General features: G+C 40.0%; 1 protein-coding gene across 2 annotated transcripts in view; it reads left to right on the top strand.

The window, feature by feature from the left end:
* The first annotated feature begins 841 nt into the window (after window positions 1-841).
* Window positions 842-19,317, top strand: part of rhbdf1a (rhomboid 5 homolog 1a (Drosophila)) — an 89,311-nt gene continuing 70,835 nt past the window's right edge. Inside the window, exon 1 of one of the 2 annotated variants that reach the window (XM_061981236.2) lies at window positions 842-1,349. The gene's annotated coding sequence lies outside the window, so the exon portion shown is untranslated. The remainder of the gene's footprint in view (window positions 1,350-19,317) is intronic. The other variant, XM_061981237.2, reaches the window with a different exon arrangement.

Here is a 19,317-nt window from a genome sequence, read left to right as displayed (position 1 = left end):
AGCAAAAATATGACTTCTTTTATCTTTGTGAAAATATTGGACACAGTGTGTTGTCAAGCTTATGAGATGTGATGCAAGTGTAAGCCACTGTCACACTATTCTTCTTTTTTATAAATGTCTAATGATAATGTCAATGAGGGATTTTTAATCACTGCTATGTTGAAATTGTAACTAATATTGATACTGTTGTTGATAATATTCATTTTTGTTGCTTTGTTGTGTGTGGTGTTTGTGTCTCCTCTCAATTGCTCTGTTTATTGCACTTCTGAGTGTTGCTTTTGGAATTGGATTGCATTGTTATGGTATTGCTGTGTATTGTTTTGTTGGATTGATTAATTAAAAAAAGAAATAATAATAACATTAAAATAAATAGATAAATAAATTGATTAAAAAAAATCTATTTTTTAAAAATGAGAATCGATTCTGAATCGCACAACGTGAGAATGGCGATTGGAATTCGAATCGATTTTTCCCACACCCCTAATAATTTGCATACATTATATTATATAGATGAGAATAAAGTGACAAAAACGTGTACAGTAATTCCCTCATTCATTGCTGTTAATTGGTTCCTGACATAACCGCGATAAATGAATTTATTGTGTCTGTTATTGTCGAGTTTACACCCCCCCTCCCGCGCTGTTTTCTACTCTTTCTGTACTTGTTTTGTTTATTATTATTTATTGATTTTATGTCATTGTTACATATTATAAATAAAGCTTTATACAATAAAAAAAAATGTCCGAGCTCACACTTCCGGTGCGACCTTCCACATAGTCACGTGTTCGTGTGGCCCCGTGCTCACACTTCCGGTGAGGGTCCGCTCAGCAGTCCAGTCGTGGTCAGGGTTAGTTAGTTAGTTAGTTAGTTAGTTAGTTAGTTAGTTGGGGTTAGTTAGTTAGGGTGTTGGAGGGAGCGCCTCCCCGCTCACACGCCCATTGGCTGGAGCTCTGTGACGGGCTCGCCTCCTTCCCACAGACGCTGTGGGAGCTCAGGGCGGGGCTCACGCTCAGCTCGGGCCGGCGAGGTCGATGCATGGAGCAGTGCGGGGACGCTCTGTCCGTCGGCGGGAAGGAAGCACAGACGCGGGGCAGCTGGCCGGGCTGGCCGGGCTCCATCCATCCATCGTCCATCTGTCATCCATCCTCCAGGCCGCCGGTGTGCCGGTGTGGGGAGCGTGGCCGGCTTTGAGCGCGACAGCTCCGGGTGGGAAGATTCGAGGAAGAAGGAAGCATTCATTTCCCGCGTGTGGCCGTCAGGACGATGTGAGCACCCGGGGGAGGGAAGGCGGACATCGGATCGATTCTTTCCCCGCCGCCGGAGATCACCTGAGCCGCCGGCTGTGAAGGGTGAGTTGCTTCTTGCTTCTTGCTTCTTGCTTCTTGCTTCTTCTCCCGGGCTTGTTTGTCATCATGAGGAAGAAGATGGCTGCTAGTAAACACAACTACTGGCTGGACTTTTAAAGACATTCACATTTTAAAGCCGTGTCTCTTGCTTACTTTTCTTCACAAGATGCTGACTGTCAGGCCCGCACAATGAAAAGATTGAGAGTGGAAGTCATCACATGTCATTTAGCATTAGTGCTAACACTCACAGCAACCTCAAATACATACTAAGTCTTTCAATGCATCATATACTAGTTACTATGCTCATCTAATTACTTACTATGCTCATCTAATTAGTTACTATGCTCATCTAATTAGTTACTATGCTCATCTAATTAGTTACTATGCATCTAATTAGTTGCTATGGTCATCTATTTAGTTAGCTTAGTGATATATCAGATTGTAGGTGGAGTTGTTTACCCTTCATGTTCATATTTCACTGTTTGTTGTGTTTGGCCTGATTGTAAAATATGTGTATGGAGAGGGGGTGTGACGTTCATATGTTGTCAATATTCAGTGTTTTATCCTTCATAGTTAATATTGTAACATTCTTTATTTTCATGTACATTCTGGGTGTCTCATTCAGTAAAAAAAAATTACATTTCCATTCCGTTTTTAAAGCGGTCTGTCATAACGTTTTTAAACATTATTCTGAGGTTTTGTATTAGCTTTCCTAAAAATCAGATCTATTGGCCCCCAGACACATTGTTTTTCACAAAATTTGGCCCTCCCTAGTCAAAATAATTGCCCAGGCCTGAAATACACTCTCCTATCTCCAAGCGTTATCACAAATTCAAAGCAGTTATCTTATTGCATTGCTGTTATTTATCTGCGTGTTAAAGAAGACAACAGGTTATTCATAGTTCAAGTCTTATTGTGATGTACAGATAATGGTCGCAGAAGGAATTAATGCTACAGAATGTATAACACAAATAGAACATTTTCTGTGTTTTCAGCTTGTGATCAGTTATGTATTCATAATGACCCCAGCTGGAAGTAGAGGTGGGCACCTCATCATTCAATTACGATTCAGGATTAAAAATCGATTATTGATGCTGTTTAACATTTCTTATTCTTTCACTAAATAAGTGTTTATCCCTTGCAACATTAAAAAGCAGGGCATTTGTAATAAGAAACATTTGAATAAATTCCCATCACATGTATTATGTTATATTAAATGTGTGCAAAACAGGAACATAAGTGGCCTGTAATAAAGGAGCTGGTCAGCGAGCTGACTCAGCCACATTTTACAACTGTCTGCATTACTTTTTTTACAGTAAGTAAATCAATTATTGACGTTTACTAATTGATGTTATAAACGTCCATGTTTGAATTGTGATTCATCTAAAAATGGGTTATTTCCCCCACGTCCAGCTGGAAGTTAGCAGTGTGTTTAGTGGTGGAATATTATTTAAGGCAGGGGTGCTCACACTTTTTCTGCAGGCGAGCTACTTTTCAATTGATCAAGTCGTGGGGATCTACCTCATTCATATATATCATTTATATTTACTTATTTATGAAATATATGTTTTTGTTAACAAGTTAAAGGTGTTTAATGATAATGCAAGCATGTTTAACACATATAGTTAATATTGTCAATACATTAAAGGTGTTTAATGATAATACAAGTATGTTTAATACATATAGTTAATATTGTTAACAAGTTAAAGGTGTTTAAAGATAATGCAAGCATGTTTAACACATATAGTTAATATTGTTAACAAGTTAAAGGTGGTTAAAAATAATACAAGCATGTTTAACACATATAGTTAATATTGTTAACAACTTAAAGGTGGTTAAAGATAATACAAGCATGTTTAACACAGAGTTAATATTGTTAACAACTTAAAGGTGGTTAAAGATAATACAAGCATGTTTAACACATATAGTTAATATTGTTAACAAGTTAAAGGTGGTTAAAGATAATACAAGCATGTTTAACACATATAGATTCCTTTCTTTCATGAAGACAAGAATATAAGTTGGTGTATTACCTGATTGTGATGACTTGCATTGATTGGAATCAGACAGTAGTGATGATAACATCCGCATTTTCGAATGGAGGAGAAAAAAAGTCCTCCTTCCTGTCCAATACCACATGAAAGTGGTTGGTTTTTGGCATCTTATTTGTCCAGCTTCCGTACTCCTTTGTATACACTTTACAAGAAATACATTGTTGGCAAACTCCGTAGCTTGCTAGCTTGTGCACGCCAGCTTTCTGAGACTCTTATTTTGGTAGCGCAAGCAGGATGAAGCAGAGCTTTTATTGTGCAACTGTGCAGTCGGTCTTTGGAGTTTTGATGACAGGTACGGCGCCAGAGTCTGTTGAAATAAAGTGTTTCTCGCCTTCCAGTCGGTAATTTTAATGAGCTGGCAGCAGCCAGCGTCATCTCAGAAGACCCTCGGGTGCCGTGAATGTCAATCAAGTGACCAAAGTGACGTCATAGTGAAGATTTATGATCGCTCATTTTTAGGACTATTTTTTTAATGCCTGGCTGGTGATCGACTGACACACCCTCCGAGATCGACCGGTAGATCGCGATCGACGTAATGAGCACCCCTGATTTAAGGGGTAAAATCCCACCATCATTAGCAAAAGTGCTATTAACACTGGCTGGTCCACCAATATAGTTGACATGCTCTTACTTATTGGTGTTTTAAGGAAAAAGCAAGTTCATATATATAAGTCATTTCTTATTGTCATCTACAGATAATGAAGAAGTAATGCTAGAAAATGTTTAAAAAAAAAAAAGTTGATGGTTTGTTGTGTTTCTAGGCGTGTGATCATTTATGTGTTCATAATGACGCCAGCTGGAAGTAAGCAGAAGTAACTATTTTTAAAATAAAGTATGTCTCAGTCAGTCCTGTCATCCTCCAGGGAAAAGACTCAACCTAATTATTGTATTTAGTAGTGGAATGTTATTTAAATCATCACAAGGGGTAAAATGGTGCCATCATTGGCATATTGATACAAGCTGGTCCTGGCTGGTCCACCAACATTCAAAGGCAAGGTCCTTATTCCAAGGTGTACGGCGTTATCACCATTTTAATGTCACGCTGTTACTTATTGCTGTTTTAAGGAAAACACAAGTTATTTTTGGTTAATAATGTACAGAAAATGACCCCAGAAGGAAATAACGCTACAACCTATTAAAAAATAAATAAAAAATATGTTGCTGTGTTTCCAGGCTTGTGATAATTGATGTATTCATAATGAAGCCAGCTGGAAGTGAGCACAATTACTACGTGTGTGTGTGTGTGTGTGTGTGTGTTGTAGAGGGATGTATTTTAAAGTAATAATTTTAAAAGAAGAGTCACTCCTCTCTTTATTAGGCTTCTTTGGGGGGAAACCCCAGCCTAAGTGTGGTGAAATGTTATCACAAGAGGTCAAATATTTAGCATAAACATTATTAATATAGGCGGTCCTGGCTGGTCCACCAATGTAGTGGAAGATTTGAAGGCAAGGCAAGATGAAAAACAATGTCTTCATTTGAAGGAATGTCGCATTGTGATGATTTTGAAGCTGCCATTGCAATGTTAGCTGGTACTTATTGCTGTTTGGAGGAACATTTATGCTTCCTGTTTTAGTTCATGTACATACATTGACTGCAAAATGTTCTAATGTTACAAAATGTCTTATTTGTTTTGAAGCTGACTGGCAGCAAGCCTACTACTAGTGTGTGTGTGTGTGTGTGTGTGTGTGTGTGTGTGTGTGTGCACTTTTCACTGTGGTCATTTGAAAGGAAGACTTTACATGTGCAAGAGAATGTCTCTCCTAGTGTTTGGTAAAGCTGAATCATGGTCACATGGGTGAAGTCTCACCCTCATCCTCCCACTCCATCATCTTTGAAGACGTGACTGTGCTTAAGGAAGCAGAAGCAGCAGGCCACTTCCCTCTTTCTTTCCTCTTGCTTCTTCTAGACACTTTTTTTTCATTCTTTTTTTTAACAACTTGAAAACTTTCCTCCCGCCATTCCAGTTGGTTTTGGCTTGAAACTTCCACAAGTTGGTTGGCGCAGGTGACGGAGGAGCACGTGGCCAAGGTGCTGCTGAAAGGAAGGAAGGAAGGTGGTGGGAGTCATGATGGTCTCCAGCTGAATACGTAAAGTGGAGCGTCCACGTCGGCCTGTTGACTGTTGACTGTCTGGTATGTGGGGTCTTTTTGCCCTGCAGCCATGCCTGCGTGACTCTTGGCATGCTGTCAGTCTGTCTGGCCAACTTCAACCAAGACTTGTTTACAGTGAGTACGTACAACAGCGCATGGAATGTTGAAAGGTACCATTCTTCTTTTTGGCAGTTTCAGTACTGTACTCCTACTTTTGATGCAGCGCTCAACACCTCATTGACAGGCTTTTGTGTGAATGCTAAATAGTTGTGCACTTTATTACACAAACAGTAGTACCTCCACTTACAAGCTTAATTGGTTTTGTGATGGAGCTCCTAATCAATGTCTCTCATTAAATACATTGAAATCAATTTAGTCAGTGCTCAGCCCCTCCCAAAACATCATAACTATAACTTGTTTTTTTGTAAAGAAAAACTACATTTTAGATAAGAAATATTGTATAGAAAGTGAGGCTGTCAAATGATTATTTGTTTAATCCGATTAGTTAAAGCAGGTGTCAGCAACCCACGGCTTTTTAGCGCCGCCCTAGTGGCTCCCTGGACCTCTTTCAGAGATGTGTGAAAATGGAAAAAGATGAAGAAAAAAACATATTTTCTGTAGGAGAACAAACTTTCCTAATTGTTAGAAATGCCACTGTTTATATTAAACATGCTTCCCTGATGAGAGGATTTGGCGAGCACCGTTTTGTCCTATTCATTTCAGCAGTCCTTGAACTCACCCTAGTTTGTTTACATGTACAACTTTCTCCGACGCTGCCACAGAAAGACGTGTTTTATGCCATTCCTTCTTTGTCTCCTTTTGTCCACCAAACATTTTATACTGTGTGTGAATGCACAAAGGTGAACTTTGTTGATGTTATGGACTTGTGTGGAGTGCTAATCAGACATATTTGGTCAGTGAATGACTGCAAGCTAATCCATGCTAACATGTTATTTGGGCTAGCTGTATGTACATATTGCATCATTATGCCTTGTTTGTAGCTATATTTGAGATCATTTAATTTCCTTGACTTATGTCCTCTGTGTATATCATTTAGTTTTGCATGTCTCATGGCACATTATCTTTGTGTAATATTGGCTGCATTTCTCATAGTTGTTTGTGTGCCATGTTGTTCCAGACCACAGCAAACGTTACCCAGCTTGCAACATATGATATATACAATGATATGTATACATACCTTAATTGTTTACAAACGGAGTCTGTAACACGGCAGTAAAACGGCTGATCAAACAAAACCAAAGTCATGGTCATGGAGCCACGAGCTGCGTAAGCTAGCTCTCCAATCAGCTAAACAGACTCAATAAGTCCACGGTGATTTACTGAGTAGTTTGTGAAACTGAAACAATACAAAAAAATGCCATTGTAAGTTGATATTACAAACTAACACAGACACGTGTAATCATTATTAGCTAACGCTAAGAATGCTAGCTTGATTACATTACGATAGCACGTACAAAAATGCATGAAACACTCCTGCAGACATCACACATTGGACAGTTTAGTAAGTATGAATAGTTTTAGTTATACTGTAACATTTACAAACGTTGCGTGGAGTGATATATGAAAAATCCATATGTGTAGAAACGCTATGGACGACTTATAAATGGGATGGCACTAAATAGAAGAAAATACTGCAGACTTTCACCCCACAGCACCTGCAGTGAGCGAACTCCTCCTAAAGATGGCGCCATAGCACAAATAATAACACACCTTTTCAGTGTCTGTTGAAAACTATTTGTTGAATACAAAACCTCATTGCGAAAGAAAAATTCATAAATTAGCTGCACCGTTTTATAAGCCGCAGGGTCCAAAGCGTAGGAGAAAAAAAAGTAGCAGTTTATAGTCCGGAATGTATGGTACGTTAAAGAATCTTACAGCTCATTGATGAATAGTTGTCAAAGCTTTATTTGAAAATGTGTTGTGCAGCCTGCTTTCCTCCAGGAAGTGAACTTTCTCAGTGTCCTGGCTTTAGATGAGCTTACATCGTAGAGCGTCTTCCCAAAACACATCTTTGACCCTTCAAGGCCACCGTACTTTTACTCTCTGATGAAACATTACAAAACTCACTTTGCATCCACACTGAATTGTTTGTCACTTTGGTGCAACAATGGAAACAACATGGCAGTAACGGTAAAAGCGGCATTTTGGAGCTAATATCAGGTATGACAACAAAAGTGAGGATTCTTTTGTCCTTCTTGTTTCCAGCTAATGATTGCACTCCTTGGCTATGACATGACATGCTATGTTGTGTTACGCTATGCCAGACCTGGGCAAAATAAGGTTGCATGCTCAGCTTCAATTTTTCAATCTGGCCCGCCGGATATTCCCAAATAATTGTTGTTTAGATGTTTAAGATGTAAAGTGTAGCTGCCATTATGATGTGCACTCGTGTTTTCTAATGACCGTAAGTCTTCAACTATACTGAGTAGGGGTGTAACGGTACGTGTATTTGTATTGAACCGTTTCGGTACGGGGGTTCCGGTTCGGTTCGGAAGTGTACCGAACGAGTTTCCACACGGACATATTAAGTAGCGTAACGCACGTTGTGTAAACAATGCACACCGAGGCACAACACACGGCATGCTAGCAGCTAACGGGCTAGGATAGACTGACCATGCGTCCTCTTTTCACCGGACATGTCCTCTTTTGCGGCGCTGTCAGGGCGGAGTTTCTTAAATACCTCAAATGTCCGGCATTTGGAGTTAGGGTTGTGTGTATTTTCAATGTACGTTCAGGGTTAAGAAGGGGTTAAAAACAAAACAAACAGCAGCATTGGTGAGGGAGGGGCAGAGACAGAGAGAGAGCGAGAGAGTTATGATAAACGCGCTTGCGTCGCCAGGCTCTGCTTTTTGTCCATAGATTTATCACATTTAATTTTTAATTATCTATAGCAGGGGTGTCAAAAGTGTGCCCCAGAGGCCATTTGCGGCCCACAGCTAATGTTTTAAAGGCCCACGGCACATTCTAAAAATACTATTAAAATTTAAAAAAAACATAAAAGTGAAATAAAAAAGCTTAAAAGGTTAAATGTAATTTAAAAAACAAATAAAAACAAAAGCTGTTTTTTTTCTTTCAAACTGTCATTGCTCAAAACATAATATTGAATCAAAATCAATGTTATTATGAATTATTGACCTATCCAATTACTTCACATCAAATATTCCACTAAGAAAAATATTTTTAGTGGAAGATTTTGCAAATTTGGTAAATAAATAACCCAAAAATGTATATATTGTTGTTTTCTTACTGTACCGAAAATGAACCGAACCGTGACCTCTAAACCGAGGTACGTACCGAACCCAAATTTTTGTGTACCGTTACACCCCTAATACTAAGTCTTTCAATGCTTGGAATCTGCATTGTTAAGTTCCACTCTTCTACTCCAAAAAGGGCCCAGGGACAACTCACGATTTCCAATTGATCAACTTTTTATTTTCCAACTTGAAGCATTGTTGGTTTAATGTCAGTTGATCTTCAGAATCATCAGTAGGTTGTAAACCTTTAAACCACATAAACAAAGATGTTAAAAATGTGATTACACAACAACTTTTTACAAATGCTTTTAAACTTCTGAATAATGTTTTAAACTTTCTATATAATCTTTTAACTTTTAGAAAAACATGACTTTATCCTTTAAACTTTGCATTCATATTTTGTACTTTTAATCTTTAAACATTTGCCATTTTAGCTTAAGCTTTAAACTTTTACATGTGCTTTAAACAATTTGCTTTTAACTGGTCCAACACAGTATGAAGTCAAAGCTGAAAAGGTAAATGCAGTAATGCAGTGGCACAATTTGAAGCCAGCAGTTCAAACAAACAAAGAGAGTTCAGTAAGCTCATTAACAAGCTTGCAGGTATAAGTTAAGCTTAACAAACAAAGCATTTTGATCATCATTAAATGAAAAAGCATATTCACCGACCATTGGTGTGTTTGGAGAAACTTGTTGGTTGTGGCTGCTTGCTGCTGTTCTTTCCATGGAGATTGTTTGGTGCATGAGTGACTGAACCTCCTTCCTTTTCAGGTGCCTTCAATTAGTCATTTGATGGCCATTTTACCTTGGCATTCTGGGAATTGTAGTTTACAAAGAATTTGACCATGGAGGGCATGGATTTCTGTCACTTCTGAGTTTTTAACTTCACATGCATCATATACTAGTTACTATGCTCATCTAATTAGTTACTATGCTCATCTAATTAGTTACTATGCTCATCTAATTAGTTACTATGCTCATGTAATTAGCTACAATGGTCATCTAATTACTTACTATGCTCATCTAATTAGTTACTATGGTCATGTAATTAGTTACTATGCTCATCTAATTAGTTACTATGGTCATGTAATTAGTTACTATGCTCATCTAATTAGTTACTATGGTCGTGTAATTAGTTACTAGGGTCATCTAATTAGTTACTATGCTCATCTAATTAGTTACTATGGTCATGTAATTAGTTACTATGGTCATCTAATGAGTTACTATGCTCATCTAATTAGTTACTATGCTCATCTAATGAGTTACTATGGTCATGTAATTAGTTACTATGGTAATGTAAGTGACAGCAGGTCAGACGAGGCACCAAGCAGTGTGGGTGGGGAGTGTTTCCACAGAGTGTGAAATGTGGGTGTCAGGGACAGACGTGGAAGGAGATTTTTACAGCAAAGTTGTAAAGCTTAGTGATATATCACATATATCAGATTGTAGGTGGAGTTTTTTACCCTTCATGTTCATATTTGGCTGAGTTTGTTGCATTTTTGTTGTGTTTGGCTTGATTGTAAAATATGTGTATGGAGAGGGGGTGTGACGTTCATATGTTGTCAATATTCAGTGTTTTATCCTTCAGTGTTAATATTGTAACATTCTTTATTTTCATGTACATTCTGGGTGTCTCATTCAGTAAAACAATGTCAAATTCCATTCCATTTTTTAAGACGGTCTGTCGTAACGTTTTTAGCATTCAATCAGACATTATTGCGAGGTTTTGTATTAGTGTTCCTGAAAATAGATATACCGGCCCCTAGGCACATTCTTTTCTCTAAATTTGGCCCCGGAGTCAAAATAATTGCCGAGGCCTGCGCTATGCTATGAACAGTACTGCTCGTTGGTCAATGTGGCTTAACTCTTCAAACGCACATTTGGTAATGATCTGATTCTGTTCCATCAACCTGAATGCGGTGTGATACCCAACATGCTATTTTGTAGGGGGTGCTAGCTAACGCCTTCAAGGTGACAGGAATAGTCTCTCTTTGGGGAGTCTAGTTATGATATGACACAAACTTCCCAGAGTCTTCCAGAGAGCACGTTGGACAAAACCCATGTCCTTCGTGCTTCTTAAAATAACCCACTCCAAAAACTGAGCACTGGCATGTAGTAATCCTTAGCAAATTTGCTAGGAAGTAATGGTGTAGTAATAGTCGTAGTGGTAAAGCCGCTCCTTTGGAGGAGGCATCATAGTGAGAACATTGTAGTCACAAACTAAAAAAAAAAAAAAAAAAAAAAGTCAAATTGAGAAACTTGTCTGCGTTGCATAATTTTAGCGAACATATAAAGCAGGGGTGTCCAAACTTTTTCCAGTGAAAAAGGAAAGCATTTGGGCGCCATTGTGATATTTTTTATTTTCAAAATCAATACACTATATCTGATTCTATATATATATATATAAATATATATATATAAATATATATATATATATATATATATATATATATATATATATATATATATATATATATATATATATATATATATATATATATATATATTTATATACATACAGTACATATATATATATATATATATATATATATATATATTTATTTATATTTTTTAACATAGGGCTCCCTTGAAGTTTGGCCCCGGGCACCCGGAAGGGTCTCAGTCATACAAATGTTAAAAATAAATCATACATATTTATTTCAGTTTTTATATAATGCTTAAAGGCCTACTGAAATGCGATTTTCTTATTCAAACGGGGATAGCAGGTCCATTCTATGTGTCATACTTGATCATTTCGCGATATTGCCATATTTTTGCTGAAAGGATTTAGTAGAGAACATCGACGATAAAGTTCGCAACTTTTGGTTGCTGATTAAAAAAAAGCCTTGCCTGTAGCGGAAGTAGCAGACGAGTAGCGTGACGTCACAGGTTGTGGAGCTCCTCACATCCAAACATTGTTTACAATCATGGCCACCAGCAGCGAGAGCGATTCGGACCGAGAAAGCGACAATTTCCCCATTAATTTGAGCGAGGATGAAAGATTTGTGGATGAGGAAAGTGAGAGTGAAGGACTAGAGGGCAGTGGGAGCCATTCAGATAGGGAAGATGCTGTGAGAGGCGGGTGGGACCTGATATTCAGCTGGGAATGACTAAAACAGTAAATAAACACAATATACTCTATTAGCCACAACACAACCAGGCTTATATTTAATATGCCACAAATTAATCCCGCATAACAAACACCTCCCCCCTCCCGTCCATATAACCCGCCAATACAACTCAAACACCTGCACAACACACTCAATCCCACAGCCCAAAGTACCGTTCACCTCCCCAAAGTTCATACAGCACATATATTTCCCCAAAGTTACGTACGTGACATGCACATAGCGGCACGCACGTACGGGCAAGCAATCAAATGTTTGGAAGCCGCAGCTGCATGCGTACTCACGGTACCGCGTCTGCGCATCCAACTCAAAGTCCTCCTGGTAAGAGTCTCTGTTGTCCCAGTTCTCCACAGGCCAATGGTAAAGCTTGACTGTCATCTTTCGGGAATGTAAACAATGAAACTGCTCCATGAGCTTCAAGAGGTAGTCACCTGAAATGGTTTTCACTTTACAGGTGTGCTTGAAGCTCATGGAGAGAATGCCAAGAGTGTGCAAAGCAGTAATCAGAGCAAAGAGTGGCTATTTTGAAGAAACTAGAATATAAAACATGTTTGCAGTTATTTTCTGTTAAGTACATAACTCCACATGTGTTCATTCATAGTTTTGATGTGACAATCTACAATGTAAATAGCCATGACAATAAAGAAAACGCATTGAATGAGAAGGTGTGTCCAAACTTTTGGTCTGTACTGTATGTATATTAGTATTTTTACAATGTGTTGTGGGCCATTGACAAATTAGCTGCAGGCCGCTAACGGCCCTCGGGCTGCACTTTGAAGAGCCCTGGTCTAACGTGTCCTGGCTGGTCCACCATAAGAGTGGAAGTGTAAAGAAGGATTGCTTTATCAGAGACACTATTCTCATACCAAGCAGAAGTGTAGCACCATCATGCTTTGAAGCCGTCATTTTGATGCCATCTGTTTCTTATGTGAGCAGCTCAAGTACAGTATGTACGCTTCATGACTTATTGCAGAAAATGGCCCTAAAGTGATTGAAAACAAACAGGTGGGAAGTGAATGTTTGCCAGGCATCATTATTCAAACTGTCATGTGTGTCAAATGTTGTCAGTGGGCCTGATTTGCCAATGTGGGGCAGGTTTGTGTAGAAGTCTGACTTGTTCTGCCTGCCTGAGAAATGATATTCTGCTCTCACATGTCACACTAATAATGCCTTCTTTTTAGCAGAACGACAACAATGTTGAGAACTGATACTCTCCCACATGGTCTCTGCTCTCACATGTCACACTTGCACTTCTCTAATAATGCCTTCTTTTTAGCAGAACAACAACAATGGCCTGACTAGTGTCTGTCTGTCTGTCTGTCTGTCTGTCTGTCTGTCTGTCTGTCTGTCTGTCTGTCTGTCTGTCTGTCTGTCTGTCTGTCTGTCTGTCTGTCTGTCTGTCTGTCTGTGTGTGTGTGTGTGTGTGTGTGTGTGTGTGTGTGTGTGTGTGTGTGTGTGTGTGTGTGTGTGTGTGTGTGTGTGTGTGTGTGTGTGTGTGTGTGCTTTTCAAAAAGGAATGTAAACAGATGCTTTTGGTTTTAATTATACAGGAAGTGAGGTTTTTTTTTATTCCACTTTTGAAGCCAGTGCACGTTCTACGGCTTTCTGGAAAGACTCTCGTGTGTCTCTCCAGGGCTGGGTGACTCACAGGCGGCCATGATGGTGGTCCGGCGTGTGATGTAATGTGGCAGCGTGGCTATTTTCAGGCCTCACCTCTGAGCCGAGCTGGCCGACCACCTGCGGTCCGCTCAGCGACACACAAGCGCTGGATTGCTAGAAGCTCTTTCTTGCTACAAATAATAAATAAAGTCACTTCATGGGCTTAAAGCTAACACGGCGAGGCAAACATGTCATTAGGGTTGGTGTTTTTGCCACGGCGTCTGGAGCTGGTTAACCTCCTGGCCAAGTTTCGGCGGTTGTGAGAAGGCTTTGTGTTTTTTCCCAGAAGCTTCCATGGCTCCTTGAACTTTGACTCCCAGAGCGGGCGCATGTGCGGTGCTTTTGAGGGCGTGTCGGCTGGAGACAGGCCAATAAATATCTTTACCTGACACCTTGGGACAGAAATAATCATGTAGGCCACGTCATGCCGGACGTGCTTTGAGGGAGGATCACGTTACGCCGCTGTCACTTGTAAACAAATAAGGGACATCTCCGCTGGACTATTTAGTTAACACACCACTCCTTTGTGTCATCTAATCCACTTCAGTCTTCTCATGCTGCTCTTTACTTGGATGTTGTGCACTCTAGTAGGGCTGAATAATAATCACAATTGTCTTTTATCAATGCTGAACTCACCATTATTATTCACTATTATAGTGTTTACCACAGGTCATGTGATCTACCATATTTTCTGGACCATCGGGTGCACCGGATTATAAGGCACACTGCCGATGAGCGGGTCTAAGACGCATTAACGGAGTCATATTATTATGATTCATTTCTAAATGTAAAAGACTTCCTTGTGGTCTACATAACATGTAATGCTGCTTCTTTGCTCAAAATGTTGCATAGATGATGTTTTACACATCATCTTCAACTCACTTTCTGACAGTCTCTTCATGATGCGTCATATTTACGTGCCTCCACTTGGACAGCGTCATCTTTGTTGTAGCGGTGTACGTAACCTACTAGTTGTGTGGTAATAAGTTGGTAGTCGTGCATGTAACCTACTAGTCATGTGGTAAATAGGTCCATGTGTGTTCTATCATACCATGTAACCTATTAGTCATGTGGTAATAACTTGGTAGTCGTGCATGTAATCTCCGAGTCGTGTGGTAAATAGGTCCATGTGTGTTCTATCATACCATGTAACCTACTAGTCATGTGGTAATAACTTGGTAGTTGTGCATGTAACCTCCTAGTCGTGTGGTAAATAGGTCCATGTGTGTTCTATCATACCATGTAACCTACTAGTCGTGTGGTAATAACTTGGTAGTCGTGCATGTAACCTCCTAGTCGTGTGGTCAATAGGTCCATGTGTGTTCTATCATACCATGTAACCTACTAGTCGTGCAGTAATAACTTGGTAGTTGTGCGTGTAACCTACTAGTTGTGTGGTAAATAGGTCCATGTGTGTTGTATCATACCATGTAACCGACTAGTCGTGTGGTAATAAGGTCCATGTGTGTTGTATCATACCATGTAACCTACTAGTCCTGTGGTAATAACTTGGTCCATGTGTGTTGTATCATACCATGTAACCTACTAGTCGTGTGGTAATAAGGTCCATGTGTGTTGTATCATACCATGTAACCTACTAGTCCTGTGGTAATAACTTGGTCCATGTGTGTTGTATCATACCATGTAACCTACTAATCATGTGGTAATAACTTGGTAGTTGTGCATGTAACCTACTAGTTGTGTGGTAAATAGGTCCATGTGTGTTGTATCATACCATGTAACCTACTAATCATGTGGTAATAACTTGGTAGTTGTGCATGTAACCTACTAGTTGTGTGGTAAATAGGTCCATGTGTGCTGTATCATACCATGTAACCTACTAGACGTGTGGTAATAACTTGGTAGTTGTGCATGTAACCTACTAGTCGTGTGGTAATAAGGTCCATGTGTGCTGTATCATACCATGTAACCTACTAGACGTGTGGTAATAACTTGGTAGTTGTGCATGTAACCTACTAGTTGTGTGGTAAATAGGTCCATGTGTGTTGTATCATACCATGTAACCTGGTAATAACTTGATCCATGTGTGTTGTATCATAGCATGTAACCTGGTAATAAGTTGATCCATGTGTGTTGTATCATGGCATGTAACCTGGTAATAAGTTGATCCATGTGTGTTGTATCAAACCTGGTAATAAGTTGATCCATGTGTGTTGTATCATAGCATGTAACCTGGTAATAAGTTGATCCATGTGTGTTGTATCATAGCATGTAACCTGGTAATAAGTTGATCCATGTGTGTTGTATCATAGCATGTAACCTGGTAATAAGTTGATCCATGTGTGTTGTATCATAGCATGTAACCTGGTAATAAGTTGATCCATGTGTGTTGTATGATAGCATGTAACCTGGTAATAAGTTGATCCATGTGTGTTGTATGATAGCATGTAACCTGGTAATAAGTTGGTCCATGTGTGTTGTATGATAAGTGTTCCCAGAAAGAAGGGTGTGTTTATAGTTCTTGTGCTTTGAAGGGCTTGGACGTAGATGAAAGTTTGTCAGTCAAACAAGATGGAGGCCAGAGCATATTTGAACAAGTACCTGAGTTCCAGCTTTTTTCTTTCTTCTTCTCCTCCTTTTCGCACGCTGACAGGACGATGGAAAATGATGTCAAGCCTTCTGGTTTTATTGCGGTGCCCTCCTCTGGCCCGCCCTGCTTGGCTCTGAATACGTGGCGAGGATAAACAAAAGTTACAATATGAATTTGACCTTTTTCTTCTTCTCCCTAAAGCCTGTCAGGAGTTGTCCTCCCACTTTGAGGGAGTAGAAAAGGCTTTTTGTTTGCTGCTTGGAATGACATGTTTGCTGACGTCACCTTTCCTGACGGCTTTGGATGACAATCAGTGCTTGTCAGGACAATTTAAGGACTGGGACTCTCCCAGAGGACCTGATCTGGTCTTCCCAGTTTTCCTGTGCCTCCTTCTGGAGTTTTCCATAGTCTATCTCTCAGTCCAGCTGTGTGTTGTTACCCCTCCTCCCCCTCATCCTTCCTCTTTCCTCTCCCTGGACTTGGTCTTAAGGACCCCTACTCCGTCATGGACGTCCTCTCTGGAATTAGCTCACCAGACAATTCATTAGGTACACCTGTTTGGGTAGAGCGTCTTGATTCCCAGTTGAAGAACTTGTTTGACTCCACGAGACTTGGTGAATTGATATGCCTATTTTGTGGATTTCCCTATTGGAGGCTTTTGTTGATCTGAAATAGTCTGGAAATGGATTAGAAGCTGTTTATAGTGTTATGCTGCAATTATCAAGACAGTGCATGACATGCTGCTTGTTCCACGGAATTAGGACCCAAAAAATGTGTCAGAATGTAAAGACAGAAGGTGTGGTTGTACTGAAATGACCTGTTCATACCGTGGAGTGAGGCAACAAAGTGTCAAGACTCAACAGTGCATGATATGTTAGACTTCACTTTATGGATCCACACAGGAAATTGTTCCACACAGTAGCTCAGTTTCAAAGGATGGAAAGGATAATGCAGGTATTAAGTAGACAAAAATGTCCGGTGGCCATGGATGAAGTGCTGGCTGTCCGGAGTCGGGACCCGGGGTGGACCGCTCGCCTGTGCATCGGTTGGGGACATCTCTGCGTTGCTGACCCGTCTTCGCTCAAGATGGTTTCCTGCTGGCCCCACTATGGACTGGACTCTCACTATTGTGTTAGATCCACTATGGACTGGACTTTCACAATATTATGTTGGATCCACTATGGACTGGACTTTCACTAATATGTTAGATCCACTATGGACTGGACTTTCACAATATTATGTTAGATCCACTATGGACTGGACTCTCACTATTGTGTTAGATCCACTATGGACTGGACTTTCACTAATATGTTAGATCCACTATGGACTGGACTTTCACAATATTATGTTAGATCCACTATGGACTGGACTCTCACTATTGTGTTAGATCCACTATGGACTGGACTCTCACTAATATGTTAGATCCACTATGGACTGGACTGTCACTAATATGTTAGATCCACTATGGACTGGACTTTCACAATATTATGTTAGATCCACTATGGACTGGACTTTCAAAATGTTATGTCAGACCCACTCGACATCCATTGCTGTTGGTCTCCCTTAGAGGGGGGGGCGGTCCTCTCCAAGGTTTCTCACAGTCATTCACATCGACGTTCCACTGGGGTGAGTTTTTCCTTGCCCTTATGTGGGCTCTGTACCGCGGATGTCGTTGTGGCTTGTGCAGCCCTTTGAGACACTTGTGATTTAGGGCTATATAAATAAACTGATTGATTGATTGATTGATTGAAAACGTATACCATAGTAGCAATATAAAATATAGCATATATGTAATATTTACATATTATATATACAGTATATTATATATACTGATATATTATATTTTTATATAATATATACAATGTAGCCGTGCGATGAGGTGGCGACTTGTCCAGGGTGTACCCCGCCTTCCGCCGGATTGTAGCTGAGATAGGCTCCAGCGCCCCCCGCAACCCTGAAGGGAATAAGCGGTAGAAAATGGATGGATGGATATACAATGTATAACAAATGCCAATGAGCATGTACAATATTACAGTATATGTAACAGCTGCAGCATCATATAGAGAGTCGATCCAGCAGAAAATAAACATTATGAACAAAGAGAAGTAGCTAACGTGTCAGGTAATAGACAAATAATATCTCATTTATATTGCTGTATGTCCTTGTGGCTTGTGCAGCCCTTTGAGACACTCGTGATTTAAGGCTATATAAGTAAAATGTGATTGATTGATATGGCAAGTGATTATACAGCTGGATGAAGTGTGGAATGAAGGACTTCTTGAATGGAACACTGTGGGAACCAAGCTGAAGGAGCCTGTTGGAGTATGAACTCCACTGTCCCTCAATTGTCTGCTGGACTGGATTGTCCATGATGGACAGCACTTTGTCCTCCTGTCCCTCACTGACTCAAACACTTTACTTTGTCCTTCTGTCCCTCACTGACACAAACACTTTACTTTGTCCTCCTGTCCCTCACTGACACAAACACTTTACTTTGTTCTCCTGTCCCTCACTGACACAAACACTTTACTTTGTCCTTCTGTCCCTCACTGACACAAACACTTCTAACTGCGTGCCAATAGTTTGGCCGGCTTTCCGCATGAGTTTGTCAATCTGGTTGAAATCCCTTTTGCTGGTGCTGCTCCCTCAACAAAGCAGTGCAAAGTACAGGGCACTGGCCACAACAGACTGATAAACGATCTCCAACACACATTAGAGGATCTAAGCTTCCTCAGTAAAAAGAGTCTGCTCATGCCCTTCTTGTACACAACTTTGCTGTTGTCCTTCCAGTCCAGTCTGCTGCTCAAGTGGACTCCCAGGTACTTGTACTGCCACCTCTTGGCCCTGGATCTTGATGGGCTCCACAGGGGTCATTCTCTTCTTGAAGTCCATGACCAGCTCCTTGGTCTTGTCCACATTAAGGAGCAGATGGTTGCTTGCAACTCAGAATTACAAGCTAAAAGTGCGCCAAGGACAAAAAGTGAATGACCTGGTCATAGTATGAAAGGAAAGTAACAAAGGCTGGTTTCAGTGTTATGCTAAAATAATCAAGACAGTGCATGATATGCGTCTTGCCACTCAGAATTAGGACCCAAAAAATGTGCTAAATTTAAAGAAGATAAATAAATGATAAATGGGTTGTACTTGTATAGCGCTTTTCTACCTTCAAGGTACTCAAAGCGCTTTGACACTACTTCCACATTTACCCATTCACA

Source organism: Nerophis lumbriciformis, linkage group LG32, assembly GCF_033978685.3.
Source record: "Nerophis lumbriciformis linkage group LG32, RoL_Nlum_v2.1, whole genome shotgun sequence".
Taxonomy (NCBI): Eukaryota; Metazoa; Chordata; class Actinopteri; order Syngnathiformes; family Syngnathidae; genus Nerophis; species Nerophis lumbriciformis.
This window is presented reverse-complemented; position numbering and strand designations above follow the sequence as displayed.